General features: G+C 33.7%; 1 protein-coding gene across 1 annotated transcript in view; it reads right to left on the reverse strand.

Annotated features, from left to right (window-relative positions):
• Nucleotides 1-12,710, reverse strand: part of LOC140437067 (sodium-coupled monocarboxylate transporter 1-like) — a 77,135-nt gene extending 64,425 nt beyond the window's left edge. Inside the window, exon 1 of the mRNA XM_072526318.1 lies at nucleotides 12,576-12,710. The gene's annotated coding sequence lies outside the window, so the exon portion shown is untranslated. The remainder of the gene's footprint in view (nucleotides 1-12,575) is intronic.
• Between the last annotated feature and the right edge of the window lie 536 nt (nucleotides 12,711-13,246).

Genomic DNA, 13,246 nt, shown 5'->3' on the forward strand with positions numbered 1-13,246 from the left:
AATTACAAAATAAAACACCAGAGAGCTATTATGAAGAATATAAAAAAATAAGGACTAGTAAAAGAATTTGTTACAAAAGCAAAAAAGGATAAATGTACAGGATTTCGAGAAAAGATGGAAACAAACAGTAAAGAGAATTAGAAACTGTTCTATGTAGTTTTAAAATAAACGAGAAAAGAAAAAATGCAAGATATAAAAAACATAAAGAATAAAACTGGCGAACTACTCACAGAAGAAAATGAAATAATAAACCGATGAAGAAAACATTTCCAAGAAATGCTACAAACACACTACTATCAAGAAGAAAACAACCTGCTGAAGCCAAATATAGAAGACGATAATGTAGATCCAATTAACATAAATGTGCTTCAAGAAGCTATTGCAGAAATGAAAAACGGTAAGGCACCAGAGTATGACAAAATAACAAATGAAATAGTGGAAAAAAGGGACAAAATACAAAAGAGTTATAATATACTAACGATATTTAATGCCACATGGAGAAAAAAGCAGATACCAATTGACTAGCAGAAGGCTCAGATGAAAATACTGCCATGAAAATATAGGAAAAAATATCCAACAAAAGAATAAACGCAAAAACTGACAGCACACTTGCGGAATCACAAAGCGAATTTAGAAAAGGCAGAAGCACATATGATCATATATTTACCAAAAAAATAATAGAAAAATATCAACAACAGGAAAAAGTTTTGACACCGTACCAAGGCAAAAAATGTGGGTAATATTACAAAAGAGAGGTATAAGTAACAAAATGATAAGGTAATTAAAAACATTTACAACAGCAATATCAACTATGTCATCTGTCAAAACAGAACATCAAAATCATTTACTGCAAACGAGAGTCTTAGATTAGATTAAGTCAAACGCTATTTATAATATAAATGGATGAGATAATTAAGGAATATCACGTAAAAGTGAACAAAAATGTATGTGGGTTATAGAAATTTAATAAGAGTAGACATTTCAGAAGGAGTGAATGAAATTTCATCATATTGGCATAAGAAGAAGAAAAGATAATTATAAAAATAGACAAAGTCAATATAGAACAAGCACGAACCTTTCAATACTTAGGAGTAGAATTAGAAGACAATGGAAGACAGGAAAGAGATATTAATAATAGAATTCAAAAAACGATAAATGTATACTATGCAATGAACAATAAATTCATAAATAAGACAGAAATTACAAGAAAATCAAAGTTAATGTGTTCAAGTCAATATATAGGCATGTTTTAACCTTTTTTTGTGTGTCGTGGGTACTAAACGAATGACAAAAGAGTAAAATACAGGCAGTATAAATGAAATATCTGAGACGAGTTCCAGACAATATCAAAAGAGATAACGGAACACTCAAATAAGAGAAGATTTGCAAATAGAGTCAAAATTAGAATATATAGAAAGAAGGCAACTGAGTTGGATCATCTTCAGAGATTGGAAAATACAAAACAGGTGAAAGAAATTTGGCAGGCAAAAACCCAAAGAAAAAAGAACAAAAGTTGACCACGACAAACAGTCAGAAACATTATCGAAAAAAGTTGAACAGCAGGGACAGAAGCAAGGACGCTGGCCAGAAATAAAGACGCTTACATAAAGTAAATATGAAGTTAGTTAAGTTTACAAATAAGATTAAGCTTGATATTAATATTGAATTATATTTGTATTGTCGCCCTACACCACTATGTGGTATAAGGTGTTTTGAAAATATATATACTAATAGCATTAGATATGGCAATTATTAACACATTTTTTCAAAATAGGTAGAGTTAACTGATTATCTGCACATGTGAACGTTAATATTAGGACTTCAAGAAAATAGTTATTGAGACTGTAAGTCAAAAACATCAAGTTACTGGTGCTAACAATAGTGAGTCTAATATTGTGCAATTTAGTTATGTCACCAATCTTAACTTCCTGGTAATATATGTATATATGATAAAATATGTAGATGGAATTTTTGAATATGGGTAAAAATTTTTCTGAAAATGTTTTGCATTCATGGCGTTAGGAATGCCGTTTGCTTTATGTTTACTATGGAAAAATTAGAACTTTCATGCCAACCAGAAAACGTAACCTGTAATTTCGAGGAGTTGGTTCACTTAGCAGTACGTGTATTGTGACCTACAGCTAATAATATAGGATATAGGCTTTATCTGTATCTAGGACTGAATAAGAAAAATTCAAAACTCAGGTTTAAGGACTAATTATAAAACTATTTATTCAGATATTAGTCTTGTATTAAGATCGCCATTAGGCCTAACATTTTTAGAGCTACATATAATGGAAGAGTAGTTTGTGTTTGATTTCAATAATCTTTCTAAATTTCCCCCAAAGATATGGACTTCTACCGAGGCCACCAGTAGACGAACGACAAATTGTTGGGAATCATACCATTCGGATTTCAATAAAAGTTATTTGCATCCTTATCCTTATTCTTCTTATGTGCCGTCTTCCAATCGGAGATTGGATATCATCATCACTATTTTTACTCTATCTACCGCTACTCTTCCTATTCTTTAGGTGCCGTCTTCTAAGCGAAGGTTGGTGATGACCTCTGCAAAGTCTTCCCTATTTTGGGCTTTCCTTATTAAACTTTGAAAGTCTAATCCTGTCCAATCTTTAATGTTGCGCAGCCAGGTGATTTGTCGTCTACCCGGGCCGCGTCTGCCTTCTATTTTCCCTTCTATAATAAGTTGAAGGAAGTTGTACCTGTCGTGTCTAAATACGTGTCCAAGATAAGACGCTTTACGCTAGTTACAGTACAATGACCGCTACCATCCAGTAAGTTCCACCACGTGGATTCCAACACGGGGCTACCGCTTGAACATTCTGGACTAAATTGCGACGTATTGAACAGCAAGATCAGCAATTAATAAATTATAAAACACCATGTTAAAATCAATATTTCTCAGTCTGATTTAAATTATTATTGTTGTTACTAAAATCTTTGTAAGTCGAAATAAAAGTTTTAATTGTGAAGTTCAGTTTTTAAAAAAGTATTTTTCCCAAGAACATTCATAATTGGCGCAGAGTCAGTACGGAAGTGGAAGAGTCTTTATAGATCCTCGTCACTTTTAAGTGTTTGTCCACTGTTCCAAGAACCAGCCCCAGGGAAACCGTCTGCAGAGTTCACCCGAGGGAATTAGAGAATTAGAATTTAGAAGAAGCCTCCAGGAGCAAAGGAATGCACATCGGCATCGTCTTTATCCTGTAAGCGATTTTATTATTACTTAGAATTAAGAAGATTAAATTTTGAAAGAATTTTTAATAAATCAGACTCCTCTGAGTCCTTAGATTGAATCAGAGCTAAATTAGAAGATAAATAAAACAAAGATTTGAATAGATTAACACAAAGATTAAAGTAATTTAAAAATATCTCCTCTAAGTCCTTAGATTGACTTTAGAGTCAGATTTAGACAAATTGAATAGCTTAATAAATACTATATATTAATAAACATAGAGATTAATAGATAGAAAATAAGTAGATTAAGATTGATATATTTATATATTGATTATTGAAAATTACTATACCTATTTGACCATTGACTATATATTATATTGAAAATTTTTGAAATATGGCAGTTCCACAATTTGACGTTAAAAATTTATGCATTCTTCCAAATTTTGACGGAAATCCAAATGAATTACATGAATTTATTAAAGTTTCTACAATACTTTTAAACCATTATTATGACAGACTTAATGCAGCTAATATACAAAACAAATTTTTGCTTCATGGTATTATCAGTAAATTAACAGGTAGAGCCAAGGAAGTTATATCTGTATATGGATGCGAAAGTTGGGACGAAATAAAAAACGCATTAATTCAAAATTTTGGAGACCAGAGAGACGAAAATTCGCTTACAAGGGATCTAGTAAATTTAAGACAAGGCTCAACAGAATCTATTATGCATTTTTACGAAAAAATCATGGGACTTTTAAGCTGTATTAATAATTACCTAGAATTACATACGATAAATGCCGATATTAAAAGGAGCAAACAAGAATTTTTCCGTCAACAAGCTCTTACAACATTCTTAGCAGGCCTACGAGAACCAATGGGCTCTGTTATCAGAGCAATGAGACCAGGAAGTTTAGCCACGGCAATACAGTACGTACAGGAAGAAAATAATGTTCGATATCTTCAAAAAAATCAAATAAGTCAACCTTCAACATCAGGAAGAAGCGAAAATTATCAAGAACGCCGACCTCAGAGACAGCAGATGCCTGCACAGATCCAAAAACCATTGTACCAACAGACAAATTTTGCACCTCCACGATGGCAGCAACCAACGAGACAATTCTATCCGCAGAATCAGTTTCAGCAACCACATCGGCAACAAAACTTCGATCAATTTAGACAAAATTCAAACCCTCCAGCATTCAGGACCCAGAACCAGTCAAATGTATGGGCACCCAAACCTGGACAGTCAAAACAGTCTAAACCAACACCTATGAGTGGAATATCAGAAACCACAACCAGAGGCCGTCCAAATTTTACACCAAATTACCAAGCACAGCCAAAATTCACCGTAGAAGAACTTTACAATATACAATGCCACGGAGATGAGCAAGAAGAGAATGCCAACTACAATGATTACTATGAACCCGAATACGACAATTTTCTACAAGATACATACGAAAATCAACCAACCGAATACGAAGAAAACGTAAATTTTCGAGAGGACCCACCAGAAGCAATCGGAACGTAATTGAACTTCATTCATTTCCCGACAAGAAGGAGCTACCCTACATCGAAATCTCTAAGCCTTCTTTACGACTTTTAATCGATACAGGATCCACAAAGTCATTTCTTAACCCAGAAATAGCTTCTTCATATTTTCCAAGTTACATAAAACATGAACCCTTTGTCGTCACATCAATTTTTCAAAACTATTCCCAAAAATATTGTGCCGAAATTCCATCATTTTCAGAATTTAATTCTGACAGCAAAATGAAATTTTACCTCTTTAAGTTTCACAAAACTTTCGATGGTCTTATTGGCCTTGACATTTTAAAACTCTTCGAAGCCCAATTAAACTTCCCTAAATCGCTTCTAGTTACAAAAGATTCTACAATCCCCATTAAATATTACGAAACAAATAAAACACAATTTTATTCCATTCATTTGGAAGCAAATTCTATTAGCCAAGTGAAAATTCCTGTCAAAGAAGAAAAAGGAACCATCATTATTCCTACCCAAAAAGTACAAGGCGTTGTAATACGAGAAGCCCTTACTAACGCCGAGAACCACCTTGCCTGGACCGAAATTGCCAACTTCACGTCAGACCCCATTTATCTTTCTCTTATGGAACCACTCGAAAGCAATAAAATAGACATTCAAGATTTCCATATATATTCCATGGAAACAACCTCCGGACCAGACTACAGACAAGATATCGACGACTTAATTAAAACCGAACATCTTAACGAAGAAGAAGAGGAACAAGTTCGCCACCTATGCCGAAAATTCTCCGATATATTTCACCAACCAGACACTCCTCTCAGCTTTACTAACGAAGTTAAACACCACATCAGAACCAAGGATGAAGAGCCTGTATATACGAAATCATACCGGTATCCGTATGTGCACAAGGAAGAAGTAAAGAAACAAATCTCTTCAATGTTAGAGCAAAGGATCATTCGACCAAGTCAATCGCCATGGTCCTCGCCTATTTGGGTCGTGGCCAAGAAACCAGATTCATCCGGTAAAATAAAGTGGAGAATAGTGGTAGATTATAGAAAGGTCAACGAGAAAACAATTGACGACCGATACAGAATTCCTCACATTAGCGATATTTTGGACAAATTGGGAAGATGTCAATATTTTACGACCCTCGACTTAGCAAGCGGATTTCACCAAATCGAGATGGCTGAAGAAGACATTCCCAAAACAGCATTTAATGTGGAAAATGGACACTATGAATATTTAAGAATGCCTTTTGGACTTAAGAACGCTCCGTCCACGTTCCAACGTATGATGGACAACGTATTGAAGGGACTTCAAGGAGAAATATGCCTCGTCTATATGGACGACGTAATAGTATATTCAACATCACTACAGGAACACATAGTAAATCTCACAAAAGTATTTCAACGATTAAGAGAAGCCCGACTAAAAATCCAAGTTGACAAATGCGAATTTTTAAAGAAGCAAGTTAATTTTTTAGGACACGTAGTCACACAAGAAGGCATAAAACCGAATCCAGCGAAAATTGAAGCAATAGAAAAATATCCAATACCGAAAACAGCGAAAGAAATAAGAGCATTTCTTGGACTACTGGGATATTACAGGAAGTTTATTCGAGACTTCGCAAAAATCACAAAACCACTAACAAGATGCTTGAAAAAAGATGCAAAGATCGAACATACACCCGAATTCGTAGAATGCTTTGAAAATTGCAGGAAATTATTAATGAATGAGCCATTATTGCAATATCCAGATTTTTCCAAACCGTTTAACCTCACAACAGATGCCAGTAACTTCGCTATCGGTGCAGTACTTTCCCAAGGACCAGTTGGCAGTGATAAACCAATTGCCTTTGCTTCCAGGACACTAAATGAAACCGAAACCAAGTACTCTACAATAGAAAAGGAAATGTTAGCAATGGTGTGGGCAACTAAGTATTTTCGACCTTACCTATTTGGAAGAAAATTTAAAATACTTTCAGACCACCGTCCTTTGCAATATCTATTCTCCCTAAAGGAACCCAACTCCAAACTAGTACGTTGGAGATTAAAATTAGAAGAATTTGACTACGAAGTAATTTACAAAAAAGGCAAAGCTAATACAAATGCGGACGCACTGTCTCGAATCGAAATACACACAAAGGAAACTAAGGACATCGATTCACAAATTAAGGAAGTCTTTGATGATTTAGTAGACATGGAAGACGATGGATGGTCAACGACTAATAATCCAGATGCAGATCGAATAATCGACGAGATTGTAGAAGAAAAAGCAACAGAATTAATTCCAGAAAACATCCCAGAAGATACTGTTGAAAACGAAGATCAAAACATCCCAGAAGGCACTGTCGAAAACGAAGATCAAAACATAGACGAAGACGGAAATGAAACCATACATACAGCAGTAGAAAACCCAATTCTTGGTATACCTATTTCGGAAAAACCACTTAACTTCTACAATAACCAAATTATAGTCAAAATCGTCAACTACAATCCACGACCTCCAGCAATTATACAAACCTTTCCGAATAAAAGACGTTATCATATCCAGCTGTCGAAAGATCAGTTAAAAGCTGATACCATAAAAATTTTTAAGGAACACCTCAACCCGAAAAAGAAATATGCAATTTTATTTGAAGCAGAAGAAGAAATTTTTGCAGAAATTTGCGAAATTATCAGGAAAACTTTTAAAAACAACGCATATGACTTAGTAAAGTGCAATATTTTATTAGAAGATGTTAACCTAGAAGAACAACAAAAAGAGATTATAAAAAACTATCATGAAGGAAAAACGAACCATAGAGGAATAGCTGAAACAGAAAGTCAAATAAGGAAACGATATTACTGGCCTAATATGAAGAAGGACATAGAAGATATCATAAACTTTTGCGATATATGTCAAGAAAATAAATACGACAGACTTCCTCCCAAACCAAAATTTATGGTTACACCAACTCCCACTAAACCACTGGAAATAGTTCACATTGATTTATTCCAGGCTGATGGACAGAAGTTTCTAACCATAATAGACGCATTTTCGAAGTATGGGCAAGCCTACCCAATAAATGGAGGAAATGCAATCAATGTACTCAACGCCCTATTGATTTTTATAACACATCATGGACTCCCAACAATGATAGTAGCCGATAATGGTACGGAATTTAAAAATGGAGTAATACAAGAATTTGTAGACTCTCATAAAATCTCAATCCACTATACAACACCAGATAATCCGCAATCCAACGGGATGATTGAGAGATTTCATTCTACGTTAATCGAACATCTTCGAATCCTAAGGAACACCAAAGCAAAGCTCTCGATTAAAGAACAAATGCTATACGCTATAATTGGGTACAATAATTCCATACATTCAGCAACGAAGTTAAGACCCATCGACATATTAAACGGACATATCGACGCAAAAGATCCCTTTGACGTTGACATACAGAAAGTAATACTGAACAATTATATCCAAAATCATAGAGAGATAACAACGGAATTATACAAGGAAGTAAACCAGCAAATACAAGAGAATAAAAATAAAGTCATTGAAAATAGAAATAAATCGAGACAAGACCCTATTACGTATAAACCAAGCACAAAAATCTATACACGAAAAACAGTTACCAGAAATAAATTACTTCCGCGATATTCCGCAAAACATATAAAAAGAAATAACGAAGTGACTGTAAAAACATCAAAAACTACAGTTCACAAGAAAAACATAAAACATCAACCTAAATCAAAAACTAATTCTAAACCGTCCGCACAGGATCACCCTGACGATGAGAGAAGAAGAGAAGATCAAGGACCTGAAAGACAACCCAGGATTAATTCCCCTCAACCTGGGACAAGCAAAGATTCATACTAGTACACACGATTTCATATACTTTTTCAAACTACTACCAATAAAAGAAGAATTTGACAGAATTGAAACCAGTACGACGCAAAGACCACAGCAGTTCAAAATGGACTTAGCCATTACCTTTTTCGTGTAAATTGATTGAAAATGAAAATTTATCCTTCATTTTCTTGTCCTATCTTATTAATCTTAACTTATCCGTCCAAACTTATCTCATCAATCTTCCGCCCAGATACAAATTCAAAACCCCAATTCAGAGTTACATAAATTCAAGGACAACCATCCCAGAGCAACCGCTAATGCTTCCCAAAATAAGGACCATAGATATTCAAACAGCGATTAGATTCAAATCATTAAGGATTTGAATCATCAATCCTCTAAGGAAGATGAACATCTAGAGACAATTAATCCGAAATTATGGAACCATAGCCATAACCGTTTTTGGATGACTCCTTTATATATCTTTATTACAATAATCTGCCTCTATATATGTTACAGGTATAAAACAAATAACAAAAAAACCCAACTCTAGCGACGAAACTCCAGAAGAAGCCAACTCAACAGTTCTGTTCGTCCCTCACAAAACTTCTTCAGGGGATGGAGTAGTTACAGTACAATGACCGCTACCATCCAGTAAGTTCCACCACGTGGATTCCAACACGGGGCTACCGCTTGAACATTCTGGACTAAATTGCGACGTATTGAACAGCAAGATCAGCAATTAATAAATTATAAAACACCATGTTAAAATCAATATTTCTCAGTCTGATTTAAATTATTATTGTTGTTACTAAAATCTTTGTAAGTCGAAATAAAAGTTTTAATTGTGAAGTTCAGTTTTTAAAAAAGTATTTTTCCCAAGAACATTCATAATTCGCTTCTTGACAATTTCTGTGAGTTCACGTTCTCTACTCATACGCCTTAAAACTTCTTCATTTCTAACGCGGTCGGTCCATGGAATTTTCAGCATGTGACGAAATATCCACATCTTAAAGCTCTCAAAACGTCGTAACGAGCTGTGTAATAGTATACTATATACATAACACTTTATCATGCGGTATCGTAGGGACAAATCAAGATTACGGGTAGTGAGTAACTGTCGCACCTCTAAAAAGGTGTTTCTTGCCTGTTCTATTCTACATTTAACCTCTTGTTCTTGGTCTAAGGTTTCATGTATCCAACAGCCTAGATACTTAAACTTTTTCACTTGTTCAACTAGATTGTTGTTGACTAGTATGTTTATAACTGGTGTGTTTTTTTGAAATTACCATTGTTTTGGTTTTTTTTACATTCACCTTAAGGCCGCATAGTTCTCCTTCTTGCACTACTTTGGTTAACAGAATTTGTAGTTCTTCTTCACTGCCAGCAATCAGTACTGTATCATCGGCATATCATCGCTACTCTAACGAGTTCTATTCACCTGCATCTAAACCAATAATATAATATATATATATATTATATATATATATATATATATATATATATATATATATATATTATATATATATATATATATATATATATATATATATATATATATATATATAGTTATATAATAGTTATAGGTTATCTATAGGTTTAATAAAAATAAGGTCTCATTGAACGAATTCCTATTTGTTAAGTTAGCGCCCTATTATTATTCTTGTATTAGTTAAAGTATTTCTGTCCTGACTTGTATATTATTTTGTAAATACATTTTAATTTTATTTTTGCATTTATTATTGAACTTGTAGTTGATCCCTTCCGGTGGAGACTTTCTGCGCAATTGAGTTTGCTATTATTACGGAACAAATTCCAAGACTATGCGCAAGGTATCTATACCCTGTTAGCAACATGTGTAAAATCTGCGCGAAACGATATATATCTGTTCTGATTACACAAGGCAAACATATACGTAATAAAAAGATGGATGACAAAATAAACAAAATTTAGTAAATATCAAAAGCTGAATATAAATATACCATGATAATCGACCAAAAATATTTTAATTTGTACCGAAGAAACAGATCTACCTAGTGTATGAGAAGTACGAGGTCTAAGTATCTGAAGGGCTCACAAATGGGTCCTGCCTCGATCTGCCATAACATAACATACCGTATGAAAAGTTCTACAAGCAATAAATTAAACTAAAAGTAGGCAAAGCCTAACCTAGATATTTATTCCTGTTTCATCGACTTCGAGAAGGCATTTGACAGGGTCCGACATGAAAAACTAATAGAAATACTGAGAAACAAAGATATAGACAGACGAGACTTACGAATCATTATCAATCTGTATTGGAATCAAAAGGCCAATATAAAGATAGAAGAACAAAAGTCCGAAAATATAGATATAAAGAGAGGAGTAAGACAGGGCTGTGTTCTGTCACCATTACTGTTTAACGTGTACAGTGAAGCCATATTCCAGGAAGCGATAGCGGATCTGGGTGATGGAATCTCTGTAAACGGAAGAATAGTAAATAACATAAGATTCGCTGATGACACCGTTATAATGGCAGACACCCTGGAATCGCTACAAGAATTGGTAAATAGAATTAACGATAATTGCATTAGATACGGACTAAAAATAAATAAGAGAAAAACTAAATTCATGATTGTCTCAAAAACGCAACATGGAAATGAAAGATTAATGATAGAGCAAACCCAAATAGAAAAAGTAGAGACATATAAATATCTGGGAACCTGGGTTGATGACAAAAATGACCAAAGCAGAGAAATCAAAGTCCGAATTGAAACTCAAGGCAAGCATTTGTGAAAATGAAGACAATGCTTACCAACAGAGACCTTCAGTTGCATCTCAGATTGAGGGCTCTAAGATGTTACATATTTTCTATCTTACTATACGGAATGGAAGCTTGGACATTGAAGAAACAACACATAAGGAAAATAGAAGCGTTCGAAATGTGGTGTTACAGAAGAATATTAAAAATTCAGTGGGTTCAAAGGATTACCAATGCTGAGGTACTACGACGTCTAAATAGGGAGTTAGAAATTATGAACAGCATAAAAAGAAGAAAACTAGAATATTTGGGTCACATAACCAGAGGAGAAAAATATGAGCTGCTAAGAATTATTATACAAGGAAGGATCCAAGGAAGAAGAAGCATAGGAAGAAGACGCATCTCCTGGCTGAAGAACCTTAGAGAATGGTTTAACTGTAGTTCACTACAATTTTTCAGAGCAGCAGCCAACAAAGTGACCATAGCCGTTATGATATCCAACCTCCGATAGGAGATGGAACTTTAAGAAGAAGAAGGCAAAGCCTGCAGTTCGGATCAGTTTCCAAACAATTTTATATTAAACGTTTATTCGAAAATTAAAAGATACCTGTCAAAGCATATGTACGGTCTAAAAATGAATCTCACAAAACAATCTAATCACAATGAAACGTTATAATGTAAGATGACACATTTTGATAATTAAAATATCTACGGGGCAAGTAAATATAAATAAGCAGAAGATTGGCTTATACCTCAAAAATAATAGCTATACTAAAAAATTAAAGGACACATTAAGAGCAGGAAGATATTTGGAGGTTCAAGGCGATTTGTAGGTATGTTTTATAGAGTCCCGGAAAGCATGTGTACACAGTACGATAAACTACTTAACATATTTATTAAAGTAGGACTAGATAAACAGACTATGATTAATATTGGAACCACATACTAGAATTATAGAGGATGTGTTCATACTGAGTCAGAAAATGCAAAGTATGCTAATGTAGAAAGGGAAGAGGCAGAGATGTGTGTTATCTTTTATTTTGTTTTACCTATATTTAGAATATATCGTCACTGTAAAACAAATGAGAAATTAGCAGAATAGCAGAAAACAAGGATCTCGTTTAGTAATATACCATCAGCAAATATTCAACTTTTACCGATGTTTGCAACTCAACTATTTTAAAACGACTAAATAAAGAATAGCAACAAACTAATCATATTTGTAGTATTAAAATACTAGTTACTCAAAGTTACTCAAATTTTTACATCTTAAGATATCCTAAATACATACCTAATTAGTTATGTAAATAAACTTGTTGTTCGAAAATACTCCCTATACACATATGTACAGACTCAAATATAGAAAAATAACAATACAAACTCGTCTACATTGGTATACTGTCGCAGTATAATGAATGATTTTTATTTTATTATTTTGCTCACATTTAAAGTCAATAAAGGTGATGGATTAGAGAGAATACCATTGTTTCAATTATTTCATGATGACGACATGTTTGTACAGTTTTCTTAGACATAAGGCTTAAATATATGTTTTTGCCAGGGTTGAACTCGCTAATGAATAAATTGCTAAAGTAGCGAAAAGGTAGATACCAAGAATGCAACAGACCTAGATTTTTGAATTACTAGGTATATATATATATATATATATATATATATATATATATATATATATATATAAGAAATACTGGATATTATTGACTGTCGATATAAACAAACAACACAGTTTATTAGGGCTGCAGTCAGTAGGTTTGGCCGGGATGTTATAGAAACACTCTTTTGACTTTTGGTCGAGCTTTCGGAATTCTTTTATTCCTTCTTCAAGACACTGTAATTAAAGGAAAATGTAAATATTTACAACATATCTCAAATTGTCATTACAACTTACTAGTCGTTGAGATTATTTTTCTAAAGCTACGACACTCAACATTAAAAACACATATA

This window comes from Diabrotica undecimpunctata, chromosome 3, assembly GCF_040954645.1.
Source record: "Diabrotica undecimpunctata isolate CICGRU chromosome 3, icDiaUnde3, whole genome shotgun sequence".
NCBI lineage: Eukaryota > Metazoa > Arthropoda > Insecta > Coleoptera > Chrysomelidae > Diabrotica > Diabrotica undecimpunctata.